This window comes from Saccopteryx leptura, chromosome 4, assembly GCF_036850995.1.
Source record: "Saccopteryx leptura isolate mSacLep1 chromosome 4, mSacLep1_pri_phased_curated, whole genome shotgun sequence".
Lineage (NCBI taxonomy): Eukaryota > Metazoa > Chordata > Mammalia > Chiroptera > Emballonuridae > Saccopteryx > Saccopteryx leptura.
The window spans coordinates 169,334,235-169,356,683 of NC_089506.1; positions in this window are offsets into that span (position 1 = coordinate 169,334,235).

The following is a 22,449-nucleotide window of genomic DNA, read 5'->3' on the forward strand; positions in this document are numbered from 1 at the left end:
ACTTTGAGTTCCCCAGGCATTAAGTAGAATAAAGCTACCTGACAGAGCCTTACAGAGATGAATTGTACTTCCACACTTATTCAGTATAAAACCCAATAATACAATGTCAGGCACATAAATTATATTTTGCTCACTCTGTTAAAGATGGCTGCTGCTCTCATGTGGTGATGTTCTCACATGATACAGCTAGTTGCCCTTCTTGCTTGGGAAGGGGCTTGGTTATGCTAATGTGTGCTGGAGGAAGGGGTTGACGGGGAAAAGTTTTAAAAGGAGGAGTTAGGAGGCCATTTTGGAGAGACCACGTTGTTCCAGGGGAGGGAGAAAGGACACGTAGAGGAGAGGAGGCAGCCAAAATGGGGGCAAAGAGGTGGGAGCCTTTGATTCTAGGAAAACTCAGATGAGTCAGTGGCTTTGGGAACCCTGAATGGAAAGGGAAGTGTTTCCTGCTGTGTGTATTTACTCTCTTGCCAAGTGCGAGCTAGGATTAAAGGAAAATGGACCATCAGTTTTTAGCTCAATTGTTTCTTTATGATCCATCCAAATCAAACGTGTATTGGCCAGGCGGTTTTGATGGCGGCCGCAAATACTGGCTTTACATACAATTATAGGAAAAATTCTCTTTCCATCTTATGCTTTATAAAAGCTTTAAAATGTTTCCTCTTCCTAAACCTCCTCTGCAGTATCTCTTTTTTAAGCTGTGCAAAATGTAGATTTTGGAAGGCACTTTCCAGGAGTAATTGCTCAAATATAATAAGTAAAAGCCTAGCTATAAATCGTAAAACAGATTTTGTGGTCCTTAGAACTTAAATGTGTGGTTCTAAATTTATTTTTTTATTTGACTTTGAGTTCCCCAGACATTAAGTAGAATAAAGCTACCTGACTATGCACATAGGCCTCCTCTTCTCACACCAATGTCAAAACAATGGTGGCCATGTGCTTCAGCTCTCAGTATTAGTGACAACCTAGACCTGGTCCCGCCCCAGCGGCCCCCACAAAGGTTCCCGGGCATTCTGGACCACTCCAGCCATCTGCGTCTGCCCCTGTCCCTGCTGCCCGGGGGCCTGTGCCCGCTGTGCACACCCCGGGAGTGGCTCCGTTGCTCACACACATGTTCCTTGTCACAGTGGGCTCCACTTACAAAACACAAGTTCAAAGGTAAAATTATTATTAATGTCTCAGTGGTAACGGCAGAGCATGAAACCAAGTATCATACAAAGCCCCTTTGGGGAGCAGGGCCCTGCGTGACTGACTGCACAGGGTGCACTCCCGTGAGGCTGGTCCTGCTGGGGAGGGAAGCCTTGCAGTTGCCAGATTAAATAGGATGTGACAATGTGATGCTGTCATATCAAGAGCACAAAAGGAAAAGAGACTTCTTTCCCCTGTATTTTACTGTACTCATTTCTCAGAAATACAGCTCGCAGCATTTCTTCTGATCTTACACTGCCAGAAGCTGAAATCTTAATTTATAATTTACCCTGCATGGCAAATTTACTAGCTCATTTTTTTAAATTAATGGTTGAAACTTCTTTTCTTATTAAGATGAAATCCAATGAATCTGTGGTGGCCTCCTAGCTCTTATCCACATGTAATATTTGTAGACATTAGGTTTTTTGAGGAAAAAATAACTCTTCCACATTTCTGAGTCAACTAAAGCTATTTTAAAATAATACAAATGGCCAGATCATTTGACCAGGGTGGAGGCTTGTCAGGATTTTCACATTAGCACACTTTATTCATCCCTGAGGTCTTGCACCCTGGGCAGGAATTCTAACCAGTCTCTCGCCTCTCTGCTGAGCCCCGGGTCCCACACCTATCTGACGTTTATATTTTCCCCTAAGCTGCTCATCCAGAGGTCACTTTCCACCTTGGTGTGTTCATTAACTGGAATAACATCTTCTAACTGCCTTTGTATTGCTACAGGTTGTGTGTGTGTGTGTGTGTGTGTGTGTGTGTGTGTGTGTGAGAGAGAGAGAGAGAGAGAGAGAGAGAGAGAGAGAGAGAGAGATCTAGTTTTTCACCATTAAGGACCTTGTTCCTTTAATTTTGTAAGTCTAGAGTTTTGAATCCTTCATTTGGGTTTGGCAAAAAAAAAAAGAGCATATTCATAAGTAATTGAGTACATATTTACATTTAATTTCTCCTTTTTCTATTCAAGTTACCAGGTTTAATGCTGCTTACTCGATTTATTATAAAGCAATTTGTTTCTGAAATATTTTCGCATATCGCATATACCCATATCAGTATATGTGTACACTCTCCTTCCGTTGTCTGTTACTGAGTGCTTTCCCCATGCAGGAGCGCTACCTACACTTACAGGCTCCGCCCACAAGGATAGACAGACGCTGTGAACCCTTCCTCGGAGTACACTGCGCCCTGCGTTCCCCCAGCTCCATGTCCTGTGTGGTGTCCTATCCCACATCAGCCTTTATTTCTGCCAATTATTTTGGGTTTAGTCAAGAGTTTCAGTTCTTAATAGATAACAAAATGTTTCAGAGTAATAGAGTTGGGGACTTGCCTCAAAGAAAGCAAGAAAAATATCATGCTGGGGGCTATATTTCTCCAAGCTGTAAAGCAGCTGTGATGTCCTCAAAGAAACTGTTATAAAAACATGGGGTGAGGCTCAGGAGACCATTCGGGACTGGTGAAAAAATTGGGACATTAAAGAGGCATCGTGAACATCTTTGTAGCCTGGGGTAACTGACCTGCTGCTGTTTGAAAAACACCTACAAGAAAACGGAGCCAGAAGCATGTCATGAATTCTTTTTTTATATATGTAAATTTTTATTAATTTTAATGGGGTGACATCAATAAATCAGGGTACATATGTTCAAAGAAAACATCTCCAGGTTATCTTGTCATTCAATTACGTTGCATACCCATCACCCAAAGTCAGATTGTCCTCCATCACCTTCTATCTGGTTTTCTTTGTGCCCCTATCCCTCCCCTTTCCCCTCTCCCTCCCTCTCCTCCCCCCCCATAACCACCACACTCTTGTCCATGTCTCTTAGTCTCATTTTTATGTCCCACCTATGTATGAAATCAATGCAGTTCTTAGTTTTTTCTGGATCTTGATAACATTATACGAAGTGAAATGAATTCTAGTCCTTTGAAGAGAATGGAAGAGGTATTGTCAACATGAGATGCCAGGAACGCATGGTCTTGACAGCTGTTCTCTAACAACCTTGTGTGTGACATTTTTAGCAGTCTTATTTCCCAAAACACATCCTCTTTGCCATACATGGTGGGCAGATGTCAGGTAATAGCATCTCTTTATGAAACTCATCAGTGCAAGGACTATTGCTATTTAATTTAACCTAAGCCTAAAATAATTACTCAGCTAATATGAGTTCATTATATTTATGTTCATTTTCCACTTAACTTATATTTTCAAGATTATCACATATCTATAAGATAACAGTTGGGAACATCACCTTTCTCAAAACCAAGCACCTACAGTGTGTAAGACAGTGGAGAGACACAAAGGTACGATATATTGCCTCAGCAATCTAGGAGTTTACAGTCTAGTTTGGGGAAAGGAAAGTGCCAGTGAGCATCTATGGAGAAGCAAGGTTATGTGAGTTCTGAGGATAGAGAGAATGCCCAGGAAGTCAGGGAAAGATGTGCAAGGCAAGTGGGACTTGGCTGGTTGCTAGTAAGGACCAAACTTCCGTGAGAGAGAGAACGGTGGAGGTCCCAATGCAGGAGTGTGGAGGGAGGAACACAATGGGGTTTAGGATTGAGTGCAAAGAGCCTGAACTAAAGGAAGGGCTTATATAGGGCAGGAGTGAGGACAATTGCATTAGTCAGTAATTACTTGGTTGCATGTAATAGAAACCCGACTTGAACTACTTCAATCAAAAAGGGGAAATCAGGATAGCAGAGTGTCTTGCACAATTCAAGAACAGAAATCTGGCGCTGAACCTGGGAACAACTGGAACCAAGTACTCATACTGTCTGTCATTCTGCTCCTCTGGGTATGTGCTTCATCCTCTCTGGGCTCACACCTCCCAACCTCCCTCTTACAGCCTCAGCAGATCAGAACAAGACAGAGAATGGGCTTTGTTTCCATATCTAAATCCCTGAGAAGTACACTGACTGGCTAGAGAAGAGGATCAGCCGATTAACATGGAGACTCCTTCGGGGGGGGGGGGGGGGGGGGGGGGGATTAATGCAAGGGATGTAGAGTAGTTTAGGAAGAGATGTGGTTCTAAGAAAACTGTCTGGAAGGAAAATGCTTATACTGAAAATATTCACATGTTACATAGAGTATTCATAAACATAGAAATTCATGCTAAAAACTAAAATGGCATATTTTGTGCTTCTTAACTTGAAATTACAAATACTTAAAACCTCATATCAAAATGCTAACCTGAAACAGAACTGATTCATTCTTGCAATTTTTCCCCTCAAATAGTTAAGTTCCCTTGCAGTTATTAGAATGAGATGCATTTCTAATGACTCACTGCTACCCTGTACTTTCTGCCAGCAATGACCATGTCCACATTTCATCCCCTGCTTTTCTGTCTTTGTTTAAGGCAGGAGCATATAGAACTCTTTCACAAATTAAGTGGCTCTTTCTAGTTGGAATAAAATTCTTTATAATGATAACTGAGGGAAACTGAGCTAACCCTCAAAGTATAGATTAACTGCTATATCAAGATTTTGTGGTATATGTTATGTTTTGAGGCCTAGGATTTTACTAATGGTATATTATAAGGAATCATTACTGCCTTCATTCAAGAAAAGATTGTATAATAGCTCCTGACTTAAATAGGACCTCTGACTATTTCAACGCTACAGTAAAAAAGACAACTTTAACATAGACAACGAAGACACTAAAATTGTTAAAGATTTTGCTTACCTTGGTCACCAATTCAAATGGAGACGGCAGCCAAGAAATCAAGAGAAGCCCTGGCCACTTGGCTCAGCGGTAGAGCGTCGGCCTGGCGTGCGGGGGACCCGGGTTCGATTCCCGGCCAGGGCACACAGGAGAAGCGCCCATTTGCTTCTCCACCCCCCCCCCCCCTCCTTCCTCTCTGTCTCTCTCTTCCCCTCCCATAGCCAAGGCTCCATTGGAGCAAAGATGGCCCGGGCGCTGGGGATGGCTCCTTGGCCTCTGCCCCAGGCGCTAGAGTGGCTCTGGTCGCAGCAGAGTGACGCCCCGGAGGGGCAGAGCATCGCCCCCTGGTGGACAGAGCGTCGCCCCTGGTGGGCGTGCCGGGTGGATCCCGGTCGGGCGCATGCGGGAGTCTGTCTGGCTGTCTCTCCCCCTTTCCAGCTTCAGAAAAATACAAAAAAATAAAGAAATCAAGAGAAGGCTGAGACATGGAAAGGGAGTAGTGGGAGTTTGGGGAGAGATCACCAAGAGCAAAGATGTGTCATCAGAGGCCAAGGCCAAGATCATCCGCAGCCCTGTAGTCCCAATTATTATGTATGGATATGAAAGCTGGACAGTGAGGACGGCTGATAGAAAAAAAAAATAGATGATTCATTTGACATATGATGTTGGAGGAGAGCTCTGTGGGTTTTCTGGACTGCCAGAAAGATGAGCAAGTGGGTCCTAGTGCAAATTAGGCCTGAAACATTGCTGGAGGCAAAAATGACAACACTGAAGCTGTCCTACTTCTGGTATGTCACGAAAAGGCAGGGTTCTTTGGCAAAGAGTAATAATGCTGGGGGAAAGAGAAGGCAGCAGGAAAATGAAAGACCAAATATGAGATGATTGACTTCATAAAAGAAACCAGAGGCATGAGTCTACAGGAGCTGAGCAGGGCTGTTAAGGACAGGACATCGTGGTCATCTCTCATTCACAGGGTCACCAGGAGTCAGAGTCTATTCAATGGCACATAACACACACAGTAGAAGAGGTAGAGTTAGAAGCACGATAGAAAAATTGGTATTTGTTTTATGGCATCCCTACCACTTTTTAAAAAATGTAGGTTCTACATTCAGTGTCCCCTTTGGAATTATTTTGCCATTTGTTTTCTGGAACATTCCTCTTTGCCTCACCCAAGGGCCTTCAACCTAAGTCTATCCTACCACGTACCTACCTCGAGGCCAGGGCTCAGCTTGACAGGAGCAGGAGCCTCACTCTATCCCATCTCCTATACCAGTGTCGGGACCATGATAGGTATTCGGTAGTTACTGAATAAATGAATTATATACAGTGTTCACAATCATAAATATAAGTAAAAACATTCCCCAGGTTAAAGTGGAGAAGTCAGTGAGGCGGGAACTAAACATCCTGGAAGTGCTTCCTGCCTTTAAAAACGTCCCTCCTTATGCACACACAGTAAGCTGTTCTTCACATTCCAACGCTGAACACTTCCAAATCCTTTCATTCCAATTATGTTAGTGCTGGGGAATAAAGCTCAGCCTTCTAAGGACAAACTTTCTTACCAAGACTCAGCCAGATGGCTCGGGACACAGCTCCAGAGTCTATTCTGATTGTCCAGTGCTCCCTTTGATAAATAGCAAGGCTGCACTGCCTGGAAAAGTAATTCCTTCTATCAGAAGATGCTGCCAACAGTCGTTCTGGACCATAAAAATTGTAAAGGGAAATGATAAGAGTGTCAGCAAATTCAATCAGTAGGATGAGATCAACTTTATTGGGTTCCTTGGGAGACCAGACAGCACATAGCATACTCCATGAATTAAATGTATCCATGCTCAAACATCCAGTTTTACACAAAACACATGTCTTTCTGCTATACCCAGTGTATTTTCCTAATTAGCAGAAATAAAGAGCTTATGGTGGGAGGGAGAGCATGCACCAGGAGTCTGAGGTACCTATGGGCACTGCAGGGGGATATCTACTGTAGTAGATATGAAAGGCATAAAGTTCAATAATAGTATAAATCATAGCTAATATGTATTAAACTCTTGCTAGGCACTATGTTAAGAGCTCCACCTAAGTGATCTTACTTAAGCCATGCAACAATCCTGAGTATGTTCTATTTTAATACCTATTTCACAGACAGGGAAATAGAGGTGTAGAGAGATTAAATAACTTGTTCACAACAAACAAATGGAAATCTTAGCATCTGAGCCAATATCTTTTGGAATCTAGACTTGACACCCTTAAGCCCCACATATACTGCCTTATAAAAGAGAGTTTTAAGCTTAATTTCCTCTTTCACTGACTCCCTTAGAGCCAAGCCAAGTCTTTCTGATTCACATTCAGTTTATTTTTTAATTTTTAAATTTTATTTAGAAAATTAATTTGAACATGGTGATGTTGATCAATAAGAGTACAGAGTACATAGGTTTCAGATAAACATTTTTATAGCATTTGAACTGTTGATTATGTTATATACCCATCACCCAAAGTCAAATCATTTCCTATCACTTTATATTGCCCCTCTTTACACCCTTCCCACACTCCCTTCCACGTCCCCCCCTCTCACATTCCCTTCCCCAGGTAACCACTTCACTTTTATCTATGTCCATGAGTCTCAGTTTTATATCCCACCTATGTGTGAAATCATACAGTTCTTAGCTTTTTATGATTTACTTATTTCACTCAGTATAATGTTCTCAAGGTCCATCTATGTTGTCATGAATTTCACTATGTCATCATTTCTTATGGCTGAGTAGTACTTCATTGTATATATGTACCACATCTTCTTTATCCAATCCTCTATCAAGGGACACTTTGCTTGTTTCCATGTCTTGGCCACTGTGAATAATGCTGTGATGAGCATGGGGGTGCATGTGTCTTTATGTACCAGTGTGTTCAAGTTTTGGGGGGTAGATACCCAGTAGAGGGATTGGTGGGTCATATGGTAGTTCCATTCTTAATTTTTTGAGAAACCACCATACTTTCTTCCATAATGATTGTACTACTCTGCATTCCCACCAGCAGTGAATGAGGGTTCCTCTTTCTCTACCATCTCTCCAACACTTGTTATTACCTGTTTTGTTGATAATAGCTAATCTAACAGGTGCAAGGTGATATCTCATTGTAGTTTTGATTTGCATTTCTCAAATAGCTAGTGAAGGCAATCACCCTCATATATCTGTTGGTTGTTTGTACGTCCTCTTGGGAGAATTGTCTGTTCAGGTCCTCTCCCTGAACAGACACTGGATTGTTTGCTTATTTGTTGCTGAGCTTTGTGATTCCTTTATATATTTTGGATATTGATCCCTTATCAGAGCTGTGGTTTGCAAATATCATCTCCCATTTAGCTGGCTGCCTATTTGTTTTGTTGTCAGTTTCTTTTGCTGTGCAGAGGTTTTAGTTTGTTATAGTCCCATTCATTTATTTTGCCTTTCCTTCCCTTGCCATTGGGGTCATATTCATAAATGGTTCTCTATGACCAAGGTCTGTGAACTTAGTACCTATGTTTTCTTCTATGTAATTTATTGTTTTGGATTCACATTCAGTTTAATTGGACCTCAACAGTAGCATTGCTTCCTATCCCTACCACTCCACTAGACCTATTCTTGCTGAGTGTACCAGCTAGGGGGTCTTGAGATACAACTGGCAGAATAACCAACAGGAAGTAGACTAAATAAAGGGTTTTGTTGTTTTGTCCTGTTTTTCATAAAGGGAAGTCTGAAGCTGAGCAGACCTAATATTTGTTTAGTAGCTCAATAATGTTATCACAAATGCAGCCCCTTTGCATATTTCTGCCCTACCTTTTTCAACATGTTGGCTTTTATCCTCTAGTTTATGTCCTCATGGTTGTTTAGTACTCCCTCACCCAACTGCACCCAAAGTGAGGAAGAAAGGGACAGAAACACTGCTTCTACATTTTTCTCTATATATAAGGCAATAAATCAGCCTTATTTCCCTTCATACTTCATTGGAAGTGTGTTTTAGGGTCATCCTTAGCTGCAAGAGATGCTAGGTAAGCAAGTATCTGACATCTTTATAGTTTCAGTTGTGGACATTAGGTCCTAGGATCAACCCACATGAAAGAAGGGAAGAGCCATTGAATCAGCAAATAGAAGGGTCTGCCATCTACCTGCAGGTCTTTTCTTGTATATAACACTTCTGCCTGATTTTCTACTTACTTACACTCTTTCTTTCCAGGTCCAGGCTCTTGCTTGTTTGCCTCTGACCTCCTTAGTCACTCTTTCTCAGTTCTTACCCCAACACCTCTTTGTTACTGGTAAAAAAGAACACTGGACTCACTCATTCCAGATCACACAAGTGCCTCTGGGAAAGGCCAAAACAAAATATGTGGAGGTTGCCATTAGTGATAGGAAACACTGAGGACTGGAGTAAACTGGAAAACACATGCCTATTTGTAAAAAATACTACAATTCACATTTAAAAAGCACTGGCCTAAGAACAACTCCTCTTTCAGCCAAATGTATCCTATGGACTTCACTTTGCAATACCTGAATGATTGCCAATGCTTTAGTTCTAACATTTCTGCATGAATTTCTCTAAGTGAAATACACATGGGAGCTTTACACCACAGACTGAGTGGCCAAAGAAATAGAAATTTATCTCCTTACAGTTCTGGAGTCTAGAAGTCCAAGTCAAGGTGCCAGTATGGTTGGTTTCTGGTGAAACCTCTTTTCCTGGCTTATTAATAGCCACGTTCTCTGTCCTCATGTGGCCTTGCTCTATGCACACATGAAAGGAGAAAAAGTGGGCTCTGATGTCTCTTCCTCTTGTGATAAGAGCATCACCCCAATAAAGTAAAGTCCCAACCCATGAAGTTTCATAACTTCTATTACTTCCTTACAGGCCCTATTTCCAAATACAGTCACATAGGGGGTTCGGGGAGACATAATTTACTCCACAACAGTACAAGTCACTCCTCACAGAGCTGAAATCTGCCAAGAGATATTGGCATGGGACACTGAACAGAGGAGAGTGGTGAGGACATTCTGAGTTATTTTAAAGCCATAACTACAAAGTCAGTCAGGTCATCAGAAGACAGTGATACAGGCTGGCTCCTTGTAGAGTACCTTACTGCTGACACGACTAAAGGCTTTCTTCAACCAGCAAAGCATACAAACAGGTAAAATGGGTTTTACCTATAAGATGTGATTAGAAGGTCACAGAATAATGTCTCTCCTAAAAGTATATATATTTTATGAAATTATATATATTTTATAAAATTATATATATATATATATATATATATATCCTTAACAAGTCTGTCTGAAATAGTTAGAAATTCACTCCTTTAGACTCTTTTTGTTTTTCAAGAGTCTTTTGTTATAAAGCAAATACCTATGAGCAGACTCTTAAATTCCTATTTGTACTGGTTAATACCTTAAAACAGTCAACAAATAGAAAAAAAGAGGCAATAAAAGTGTACAGTGCAGTTGGCTCTAAATACACACACACGCATGAGATTTTTTATATGCCACCCCCCTGAAAAATCACTTCATAAGTTACAGGAAACCAAAATAGACAGTTTTTATTTTATAAATAAGATTCTATATTGAAAATGGGATATTTCACATACAATCCAGACTTTTCACTTAAAAATTCAGATGATATGGAAACACTAAGTCTGCATTTTCTCATGGTAATAATCAGTCAGTGCTGTGTAGTGGCTACTTCTGTTAGATAGGGCATGCATTCTCCTATCTGTCACAGCCTTTATCCCTACCTATTGTTATCCTTATTACTATAAGGAATGTCAGTTACTATTTACCACTGTGTTTTTACTAGTTTTTCTACAGTCAAGAAATATTTTTCATAATTCTATCTCCATCTAGAAGTGGAAAAGAAGATACTGACTAGGTAAGATACTGTTCCAAAATATGGGAAAAGCATATAGTAGAGACTTTCAGTTTTCACCAATGTCTGTTTTCTCCCACTTTTCCTGGGCCTTACATTTCTCAGCCCTTATTTGATCTAAACCAATGGAATACAAGCAAGTGACAGTCGCATAGTTTGAAAGGATTAAAAATGGATGTACTTTCTTCATACTTTCTCCTCTATCCAAGTGCAAAAGACTCAGTGAAGGACTAGAGAATGATGGAACCACAAAGTGGCAGTGGACTGGGCCCCTGAATGACAGCATGGAGCAGAGTTCCCTACTGTGCTCTGTAACATGAGTGAGAAATGTAAATAGTATGTTAAGCCACTGAGATTTGAGGGTTGTTTCTCACAGCAGTTAGCTGCTCTGACTTCCTGAACTAAAACAGAATGTACATTTTTTGTGGAAGTGAAAAATATCTTACAAGTTTAATAGGCAACAAATTTGTCTTCCACTGCTTCATTAATTTACACGACCTTCCAGGCCTCTGTAGGCATCTCAACACCAGAATAAGAAGCTAACGCTTTGTCGATTTTCAAAGGACCAATTCTTAGTTTTATTAATTTCTTCTATTGTTTTCCTATTCTCTACTTCATTTACCTCTTCTCTAAGCATTATTATTTCCTTCTAACTTTGAGCTTAGTTTTTCTTCTTTTTCTAATTCCTAGAAAACTAGAAAGTTAGGTTCTAGTTATATTATTAACTTGAAATCTTTCCATTTTATTGATGTATGAAGATAAGGTGTAGATAAAGAAAGATGGGTTATAACAATGATAACTCAAACAAGATTTGGAGAGCCAAGACTTTTAGAAATGGGATAAAAGTGTATGCCGGGAGAAAGTACAGAGAGACATAAACAGAGAGAGCCAATTTCATAAATTTTCTTCGAGCTGACCCTGGCTAGTTCCTTGAATTATTCTCCTCTGTTCAGTGACCTCTCCCTCCCACATACATACTCTTTTGCTTTTATATTCAATCGATGCATATCTTTTGCACTTTTTACTTGTTGATCTTGAAATAACCATTGAAGATTGGAATTGTTTTATATACTCTCTGTCAAAATAAAATGATGAATTTAAGGCTCATGGCATAGCCATTAAGGATGACAATGTCATTCGAGTCTCCCAACCTAAAGAGAGTTTCTATTTGGGAGAAAACGATGAAAATATAGAGCAGAAATTTCAACTGGCTTGAATTATGTTTTTGGAAACAACACAGAGACTCACTCAGGCTAAGTAAACAAAAGTGGGTTAATTATATATTAAAAAAAAACTAAAACAGAGATCTCATGGGAATTCAAGAGCAGAAACAAGCAAATCCCACAAAGATAAGAGTTGCTTTGGAGGAAATTCTAGGGACTTCCACAGCAAAATCCAAACACAAGGGATTGGTTTACTCTCTATAGCATAGTGTAAGTTTAAGGTATACAGTGTGTTGATATGATAAAGTTTTATATTGCAAAATGACTAGCTAACACCTCCATCACATCACATAATTACCATTTCTTTGTTGATATGGCTTGCTTATTTCTCCTCCATTATGAACTGGTCTTCTCAATATCTACTCCATAAACTTTTCTACCTCAAAACTTCTAGTAACTTACTACTTCTTTCTCCTTTTAACTTCTATTTTTTCATAACTCCTTTTGTATTTCATGACATTTATGTGAATTCTAACTTCCACTCAACTGCATGATGAGCTCCTGCTATTACCTATGTCAAGCCCAGTCGCTGTGGACAAGTCGAGAGCAGGCATTGTGATACTGACAGTGACCTGGAACAGAGGGTCCAAGCAAGTACTTGGATTGACATGACCAAACTATTAAATCTTAGGAGCCAAGCTTCACAGATCTGTGGTATGGAGTTTTAGCAGTGTTTACATTGAAGATTGTATGATTAGGCAAGGCAAGAAGAATGCATTCTTCTGTCAGTAATCATACACATTGGCCACTGCTAAATGTGTGAGAATACCTGCCCCTAGCAGGGCTCAGTATCTGAAACGAATTCCTACCTTCATGAACCAATCCTCCCTACCTGCCATGTACACATCCAGTATTTCAGAGGGAAAATGGGGATGGAAAGAGACTTTGCTTGGGATGATGGGTGCATGATGCAGTGTGCAGATGATGTTTCATTGAGTACTATACTTGAAAACTGTATGGTTTTGTGAACTAATGTCACCCCAAAATATCCAATTAAAAAATAAAATATAGGTAACTTTTAACATTTTTTGATAAAGTAACATATTCAAATAGAAAATTTTAAATACTACACAAGGATACCCGATAAAACATTGTCTCTAGGACTATCTACCCCAGTTTCTTATTCCCATACCCTAAAGATAACCATTGTGTTTCCATGGTTTTTATCTAAATATATTCAAATGTAAATGATAATGGTAGCCTTAAAAGGAAAATGGTGTAGGGGGAAGCAACACTACCCAATTTGCTTGGATAATTGTGGGAGTTTATGGACCTGAAGGACAGACTCCTTTTCTTTCCCCACAGACTCTAATGAGTCTCACTGTCTAGCTAAAAACCTCAGAAGGGAAACTCCACAGCACAGACCTGAGTCCTCCACCACATGCAAGCAAATACTCTTTGCACAAGTCAGATAGCAACTCTTAGCCTCCCCCCAAATATGTGTGAATTGGTGAGTTAAAGCCAGCTGGTGCCTCTTTCAAAGAAAGCAGATTTTATGGCAAGCTGTACCATTATATAAAACTTTTGCAGGAAAAAAAATCTGTCCATTCCGAAGGAGGCCCACAGAAGCCTAGCCTGATAAATCAGAATCTCACCTAGACCTTTCGTCTTTCCACCAACATTTATGTACCCTAGCACATTGTTCTCTTTCCCAATAACAAATGCTGAAATTCTGAGTCAATATAGATATTAATGCTTCAGGAAATTTCATAAACCTCTCGTTGATAGAAGTATATCTTCTCTCTACTACCATGACACAAAAATCTCCAGAATTATTAATGACCATCTAAAGCTACCATGGGAATTCTAAGATTCTTATCTCCCATGTCCTCTCTCTGACCTTTTAAGTCCAGATAATATTCTCCTGTTTGCCTCCCCTATACTCACTTCCCAATTCTACAGTAATTTACTTCATTACCCAACAAGAGGAAACTAATCTTACCTTACATCAAAAATAAGAAAGATGTGGTTAGCCCTCTAAAAGCTGGTATCCTGACACTTCCTAATGAAAATCTACAACAGGGGACCCCAAACTATAGCCCACAGGTCAAATCTGGTTACCTGCTTATTTGTGTAAGTAACATTTTATTGGAAAACAGCCACACTCATTTGTGTACATAGTGTCTGTGACTACTCTGTGCTTCAATAACAGCATAGGGTAGTTAAAACAGAAAATACATGGTGTCTATAAAGACTAATATATTTACCATCTTGCCCTTTATAGAAAACATTGTTTGAGCCATGGTCTAGAAAGTTAGATGGAATACTCCATTATAAGTGTGCTTTCAGCAAAATACATAAGACCTGATAGAAAGTGGTCTTAAGAATATTTATTTTCCTAACTTACAGTCCAGAGTTGGCCAGGTTCCAGTTGGTTCACAGATCCAACAGTGACATGGGATATCCAGGATCTTGACCCTCTTTCACTCTGCCACCCTAGCAGGTGACATACCACTTCAGAGAGTAAATCACTTTCCAGATGGCTACAACAGCTATAAGCATCCTCATAGGACAGCATCCAAAAGGAAGAAAATTAGAGGGCAAAATATACTTTCTCATGAAATTCTTTATTATCATGAAAGCAAGGCTTTCCCAAAAAAAAGTAGAAATCAGGTTGCATGTACAGCCTTGGACCACTCAAAAAGGGAACTATGATTACCATGATGAGTTTGGAGCCATGGTTCTCATGCATATTAAACCCTGCTGCATATTAAAATTACCTGCACAGAAACCAGTATATTAGAAAACACCAACATCTGTGCCCCATCTAAGATCAAATATATCAAAATCTCTGAGGCGATTCCTAGCAGTGGCATTTTTCTTTAAGGCTCAAGAAGATTCTAATACATCACCAGGAATGAGAAGTACTAATGAAACTAATCATGATTCATTTCCTAGAGTTGAGCATGTTTCCACATGAGCAATAGCAGCGTTCATTTATCTGGTAACGAGACAGATGGCTGATGGCTTTTCGGTAGGCAACCACCGGTGTTTGCCACGCTCACATGCATGGGCGCTGAAGTGATTCAGATGAATTATGGGACTAAGGCGGAAGAGGCTTTGCACAAGAATCCACCTAGAACCCTCAATGAATGAGGAGGAGCACCCGGAAGGTTTATTAGCAACAACTTCAGGGAGAATAGAGGGTCAGGAACCTTCAAGGGGAAAGAACATGCACACAGAAATCACAGGAGATGATGTGTGTCAAGGGAGCAAGGAATATAGGTAAGAAAGGAGTGCTGAGGGTATAATTAGTTCAGTACTGGGTGTAATGAGGGTAAAGTGTCTATATTATTTCAAGGTTGAGGTATCTAAAAAGACCTAATAGTCTGGACTTAAAAATTGGAGTTATTTATAGGACATCTTTGAAAACGATAGGAGGGCTACCAATATCTTCCCCAGGGAACAGGCATAAGTTGAGTATGCCCCAAGAAAACCTGTCTACGGGGATGGCAAAAGCCTGAGCCTGGGTAAGTTGTTCTATGAGATGTGTGAAATGCAGAGAAAGGGAAACGTCTGGACCCTGGGCCACAGCAAACATAAATCAGTCGCTGCTAATTGTTAATGGACTGTAGCTATATAAAATTATCCTGAACTCCTTCTGCTAAAGATAATAGAAATTTGAATACTTTATAGCACATATTTTAAGCTTTGATGGTAAAATGAAATCACACTGTTTTCAGCTGAAAAGAAAATACAATTACCAAGACAAATCCAAGTCTTTTAATTTCAGAACCCTTGGATTGAATCCTCATTTAATCCAAAAACTGACTTGTACATGACTGATAACCACAGAATCTGAGTGACCTTTTGGTCTCCAATGAAACACCCTGGGAAAATTGTTTTCCCTGCACTCTTAAAAACAGTCACTGCTCCACATCATTTAGGATCCTTTGTCAAGGGAATTCAATTAGCATCAGCTGAGGTCACCTCAGGACTTAAACTTTTTCATCCTGTGAACTCCCCTGGGTTTTCCATGACTCATAACAACTGTCCACAGAAAAATATGTTCACTTTTCATCTTACTGATTCTGCAGTAGCTCTGGTCTCCCCCTTAGGATCACATCAGATCTGCAAGGAGGAAGTGCCCAAGGGAAGGCAGTAGGTGGAGAATGCTGGGTCACCCACAGTTCACTGCCTCTTCCTCAAGCAGCTACAGAGGGCTGGGTCTCCGGGACTTCCTGAGAACAGCCATGATCTCCCTGTGGGTCAACTCCCACTTTAGAAAACACTGGGAAAGTACTGAATGTCTATTTGGTATGACACACTTAAATAGAACCCAAAATGCTAAAATAATATTTGCCAAATTTGCTATATTGATGGCATAAAATACCAGCTTACATCAATGGACAAAAAATTATTCTTTGCTATTATTCCTAAAATTAAATATGACACCTTCTCAACAAAAAAATTAGGTATCAGTTCTGCGCAACCAGTGTGAACCAGCTGAATCCCACCACTGGACAGCATTTATTTAGCTATTGACACGTAATATGAGCCTCTGCCTTGTTGCCTAACACAACAGTGATTGCAGAAGCGCGAAGATAAATACAATATAGTCTCTGCCAATAGAAGGTAGTTCATTTAGAGATAGAAAAAATACCTTTGAATAACCAAGTGATAAAATTCAGGAACTAGCTAAAGAAGCATATGTAATATAAATGCCTAGAGACTGTCGAGAAGAATATTGATTACTATTGAAGATTGTTATGATTGCTGTGATCAAAGAACTAGATGACTTTCCTGCTGGGTAATTAAAATTATCCTGTTGGGTATTGAAATTCCTTTCTAGATCTAGAATACTAAAACCTATACCCTAGTTTTACAGTCAATAGTTTCCCACAAAGTGATATTAAAAGTGATCTATAACTACAGTATATATAACTGGATTTATATTTACCCTTTGAATAATATTATGATTTCATGTCAAATATTTTTATACCCTTTTATAATTGATCTATAATTAAAAGCAATACCTGACTGCTTAGATTTAAGGAAAAACATCTGATAATTTCTCTGGCAAAGAGTTAAAAATTAAAATTGTGGATCAAGATTATTGCCAATAAAGATTACAGCTTCAAAATGAGAAGACTATTCAGAACATGATAATTAACTCTATTTTAATTGGGGGGAGGGGGTGTCAGGATAAATATCTAGTATTACAGACTAGAAAATGGACCATAAAAGCTCAATCAAGTCCTTTTCAAGAAATGTATTGAGGTACAAATAACCTTAAACATAAACTTACGCCAAGAACATTTATCATTTAACTAGAATGCTAGAGAGTATGGAAATATTTGAAGCTGCCTGCTAGATATTTCTATTTGTATTTCTCACTGAAATTTCAAATTCAGTGCATCATGGAAAGAGAAAACATGAAAGAGCAAGAGAGACCTTGTCTACCTCAACTCAAATCTGTCCCTGTACCCATGGCTCTTGATTACAGGCATCACCATCGTCCCATTACTTCAGAATAGAAATGTCAGCCAGCTTTGAATCTTCACTCTTTTTGTCCCCCAAATTAATTCTTTTAGCAATAATTTATTAGGTACCTATTGTATGTCTGTCACCATACTATGGGTTAGGAGTGCAAAGAAATATGTTACTGTTATGAACCTGTTTTCAGTCCCATGTAATTAGGGTGTTTGTTTGTCTCTATTATAGTAAGTGATATAACCAAATTAATATAAAATGTAAAAAGGAAACTAAGAGTAGCTTAGGTGTAACCAGTTCACGCCCTTTTCTGATAACTCCATATGCTTGAAGGATGTGCCAAAGCTTAGAGTGTCAAGTTGATAATGAATGTATTCATACGATTAGCTATACCCACGGGTGACTTCCCAAGGTAACTATATATGCAAGACTGTGATTCAGATTGAAATTCCCCCAAGCATGTAACCCCAAGACCACATATGTGTTGAACTATGATTATGAATGGAATTTCCCCAAGTGTGTTACTCTATGTTAAGACAAGTGAGCAAACCATATATAAGTAGCTGGGGTGAAGATCATGTCAGTCTCCTGAGACTTGGATGCAGACTCTGCGTCGCCCACCATGATCATTTGACAACTGCTGCGAAGCACTCTGCCTCTCCAGACACGTTCATTCGGGGCCCCACCGAAGCGAGGACCTAGACTTAGCCGGCTACCCGTCTTAACCATGAGTGAATTAAAGTCTATGGTATTTAGCTTGCTATGAGTGTCTCTGCCTATTCAATTAACTCCTAATTACTTTCATTTTATGTCGTGAACTACCTAACAAACCCAGCTATAACTTAGTTATAGCCAATTAAATAGTTTTGTTGTGATCATATAGAGGCACATGCCGTTGTAAGACATAACACGGAGAGGTCTCTTGTGCAGTTTGCCCCATTTCCTCTAGTGGTAACGCCTTACAAAACTATAGCATATCAAATCAGATATTTATATAGATACATCCTCCTATTTTATCTAGATTTTCCCCAGTTTTATCTGAACTTGTGTGTGTGTGTGTGTGATTGTGTGTGTGTCCCTGTACCTGCCACCACAATAAAGTTATTAAACAATTCATCACTACAAGGGTTGAGTTGACCTTTTATAACCACACTCACCACTCCCCACCACCTCCCCTATTGTTAACCTCTGGCAGCCAGCATTTCTAAAATGTTGTCATTTCAAAAATGTCACACGAGTGAAATCATACAGTATGTAACCTTTGGGGGCTGATTTTTTTCCCAAGCATAATACCCTAGTGGTTAGTCTAAGTTATTGCATATATCAATAATTCATTCCTTTTTATTGCCAAGTAGTATTTCATGGTATGTACTTATGACAATTCATTTAACCATTCATTTGTTTAAAGACATCCGAGCTGATTCTAGCTTCTGGCTATTTCAAATTGAGCTGCAATGAACATTCATGTACAGGTTTCTGTGTGAGCATACATTTTAATTTCTCTGGGATAAACGGCCAGGGGTACAATGCTGGGTCATATGATAGTTTAATGTTTAGATTTTTTTTAAAAACTTACAAGCTGTTTTTCAGAACATTGTACCATTTTACATCCCCACCAGCAATGCATGAGCGACCAAGTTTCTCGGCATCTTTGCCAGCATTTAGTGTTGCCATTATTTTTTATTTTAGCCATTCTGATAGGGGCATAGTGTCACGTGATTAGTTTTATACAAGAAGAATTAACCTATTGCACTGGGTGTCAGGGGAAGGAGTGACAAAATCCAGCAAGCAACTGGGGAGGGGCTACAGGAAAGGTGTGAGTAGGAAAGCATCCATTCAGGAGATAACATCGAAGTTGAGTTTTTTAAAACAGAGTAGAGCTTCGGAAACTAGAGAGAAGGGAAAGATACACGTGGCCTAGCAAGTAAAATATAGGGAAGAGTGTAAGCACAAAGAATGGAGGGAAGATCCACAGGTTGGGTTCCAATATCCGTGAAGGGAAAAGGGAAAGGAATCTGCGCAGGTAGAAGACTTCTGTGTATCACGTCAGGGATTTTAACTGGCGTCGGGGATTCTAACTGTGCTGCAGGTAAGAGGATGGGCCCAGCTGCGATGAGGGCAGTGACAGCATTCTTTCCGGTCCGCATGTGCTCTCACGATGGCTCCCACATCCACGCACTCCTTTCTTTTCTCGCGGCCACCCTCCTGCCTCAGAGGCTCGCAGTATCTCCTCACCTGGAGAACCCTGCTTCAGTCCACCCTATTGCTGATACCAGAGCCATTTTCCTAAACCTACCATTCATGATGTGCTATTTCTCTCCTCAGAAATCGTCACTGGCCCTCCTCCATGCAGAACAAAGTCCAAACTCCTCAGAGCCACCCTATAACATGGGTGCTGTGGCCCTACCTACCTCTAGAAAGATATACTCCCAGTCTATGGCACTAGTTCCCAGTGCCCATGTGGGCAGTGCTTTTTCCAGCTTCTAGACTGGAAACTGATGTTACCTTCACCTCCTCTGAGCCTGTAAAAACATTCCTGACTCATAAGGATTCCGGCTCAGTGTGGCTTCCTTTTGTGAAGTTCTCCTAATTCTCTTCCTTCCTCCACCCCTAAATGTATGCTATTAATTTTAGGTTTCACCATCATTTTTCTTACAACATCACTAAAGTATTTATTTCACCCTGCCTTGCATTACAGTTTACAAGTTTTTCTCCTTTAATCGACTGGAGACTGATGCTAGGCTTGGGGATACAGATATAAAGTACAAACTCGGACTGTCTTTCCATTTATCTAATATCAACACACCCAGAAGCCAAGGATTTGGCTTAAACTCTCAGAGTGTGGCATCTGAGAAAGGGATATTGTATCTTAAAAATAATAATGTGTAAGAAAGAATACGATTTGATTCTTAGAAGTACAAATAAGGAGCTTACTTACTCCACGCACATCTAAAATGTGATTCTATGTCTTTGTTTCATTTGAGGTTCCCCAGAAAAATTTTTATACAAAAAAGAAAATCAAAACAAAGTACTAAAGTGCCAGGCTCGTCTAAAATGTGGCAGTCTATTTTAAATTTTAGCCTTTGCTTCTTTTTATTTATTTACACTATATAGTGTAAACTTGCTATTTTCTCAAAAATAATTAAATGTGATACTATATTTATAACAGTTTCTACACAATAAAGACTCTTACAATAACAGTAACAAAAAAGAACTTGGCACTATTGTTTAAAAACTCCTAACATATTTCTGTGGATATCAAATCCACTTCTGATCATTTCTTGAAAATGCAAAAAGGGAATTGCACATCAATAGTGTTACCAGTTCCAGACATTTTTCAAATACAAGCTCTCAAATAACAGGATGCTCAAGGGAAGTCAAGGTGACCACTCATTACCTGTAAGATGTGACCAGACTATTTTTAATAGTTTTTATTTAACAGTAATAAAAATATAATTGTAAATCTCAGAACAAATATATACAGGATGAATGCAAAATTTATCCCTTGATGATGGGCCAATGAATATATTGATCTAACTTAAAATTTATCAGGAAATCATCAGGGTCACAACTCCTGCCTCTCTTTTTCTTTTTTTTTTTTTACATAATTTACATAAATTATTTTCTAAATTGAAATCAAATAACTGTTCCCCTTTTTCCTAACAAAATCAGTATTCCATTCCTATATAGTAATAATGTCAGTAAGCATGTCCTCAATTTAAAGAAAGGGAAGAAAGAATATATGTCATTCTGGTCTCTAAAGCAACATAAATAAAATCCTAAATATGTAAAGGCTGAAGTAGAATTGCTGGTGCCTCCTCTCCCCTGGATGCATAATCATCAGGAGCTAATGACTAGAATTGTCTTTTGGGCTCTCACATAAACCAAGTTTTTGTTTTTATTTCCTCGGGTCAAGCATATATTCTTTAGTTTCAAAAGAAATTCAGAAACACCGAGGTCATGGTTTTTATTAACTTCTAAAATTATAGCCCGTGACTTCACTGCATCTTTCAATAGGCCTTTAATCAGTTTTTAATCACATTCACCACAAGTACCAGGCACTGTAATCAAAATTTCCCTCTAACTTATTGGACCTGAGAGGAGTATAATCTTTTGAAAATTCCAACTCGCATTTAGCTGAACAAAGCGATTTCCTTGGAGCCAATTTTTATTTTAGCCCTCTTTTCTGATTAGAAAATGAGAATGAAAAGTATTTAATTAACCATTAAGTGTATCAAAGAAACTGGCCGTCTGAACCTTAAGGGCAAAGTGAGCCAGCCCCATCTGGACCCACAGACGCTAATGGCAGGCTTAGTTTAGCCATAACGGATAACCAACAGTTAACGATAAAACTGATGCATGCAAATGATTCCATGTTTGTATTCTTTTTTCTTTCCCTTTGATATTGAAGGAAGTCAGAAGGAGTTTCTAAAGGAAGCTAGAGGGAGGGAACAAAGAAGCGCCATGGAGGGGTCAGAGGCGCGGAAGGAGCCAGGGCAGAGAAACGCAATCACGGCTTTTGATGGCCCTACGTCATGGCCTTCGAGCACAGTAAGAAAATGAATTCAAACAGGAGAGAGAGGAGAGAGCCTTCAAGAGTCTGTCAGTGCTTCAATAATAATAAGAATGATGTTAACATACATGCTTCCCAGTGTGTAGAATTTACAGTGTACTTTCACACACACACATTTTCTTTTCTAATTCTCACAAGACTCTTTGAGGCCAAAAAACTCGATTTGGCTTCACAGCACCTAATACTGCAGCACTCCGCTGTAGGCATGGCGCACCTGCTCTGGGAGGCTCTCTGCTAGAATCTGCCTTCCCGTGTGAAGTCCAGCGGCAGAGCAGTGGACTCAACCACCCCGCAACACAAATCAGGTTTGCTAAGACTATTGATCCGACAAGATTCTGGATTGTTGATTTCCTATGCGATTCTGACCCGACTGCTCAGTGCTTGTGTCACAGACCTCATCCTAGAAGCCGCTTCTTCACCTAAGGTGACTTGTGATGATACGCTCAATGTAAGACATTCTCTCTTAGTAATAAATCTGATAAATTTAAAGCCAACTCTAGGGGCTTCTC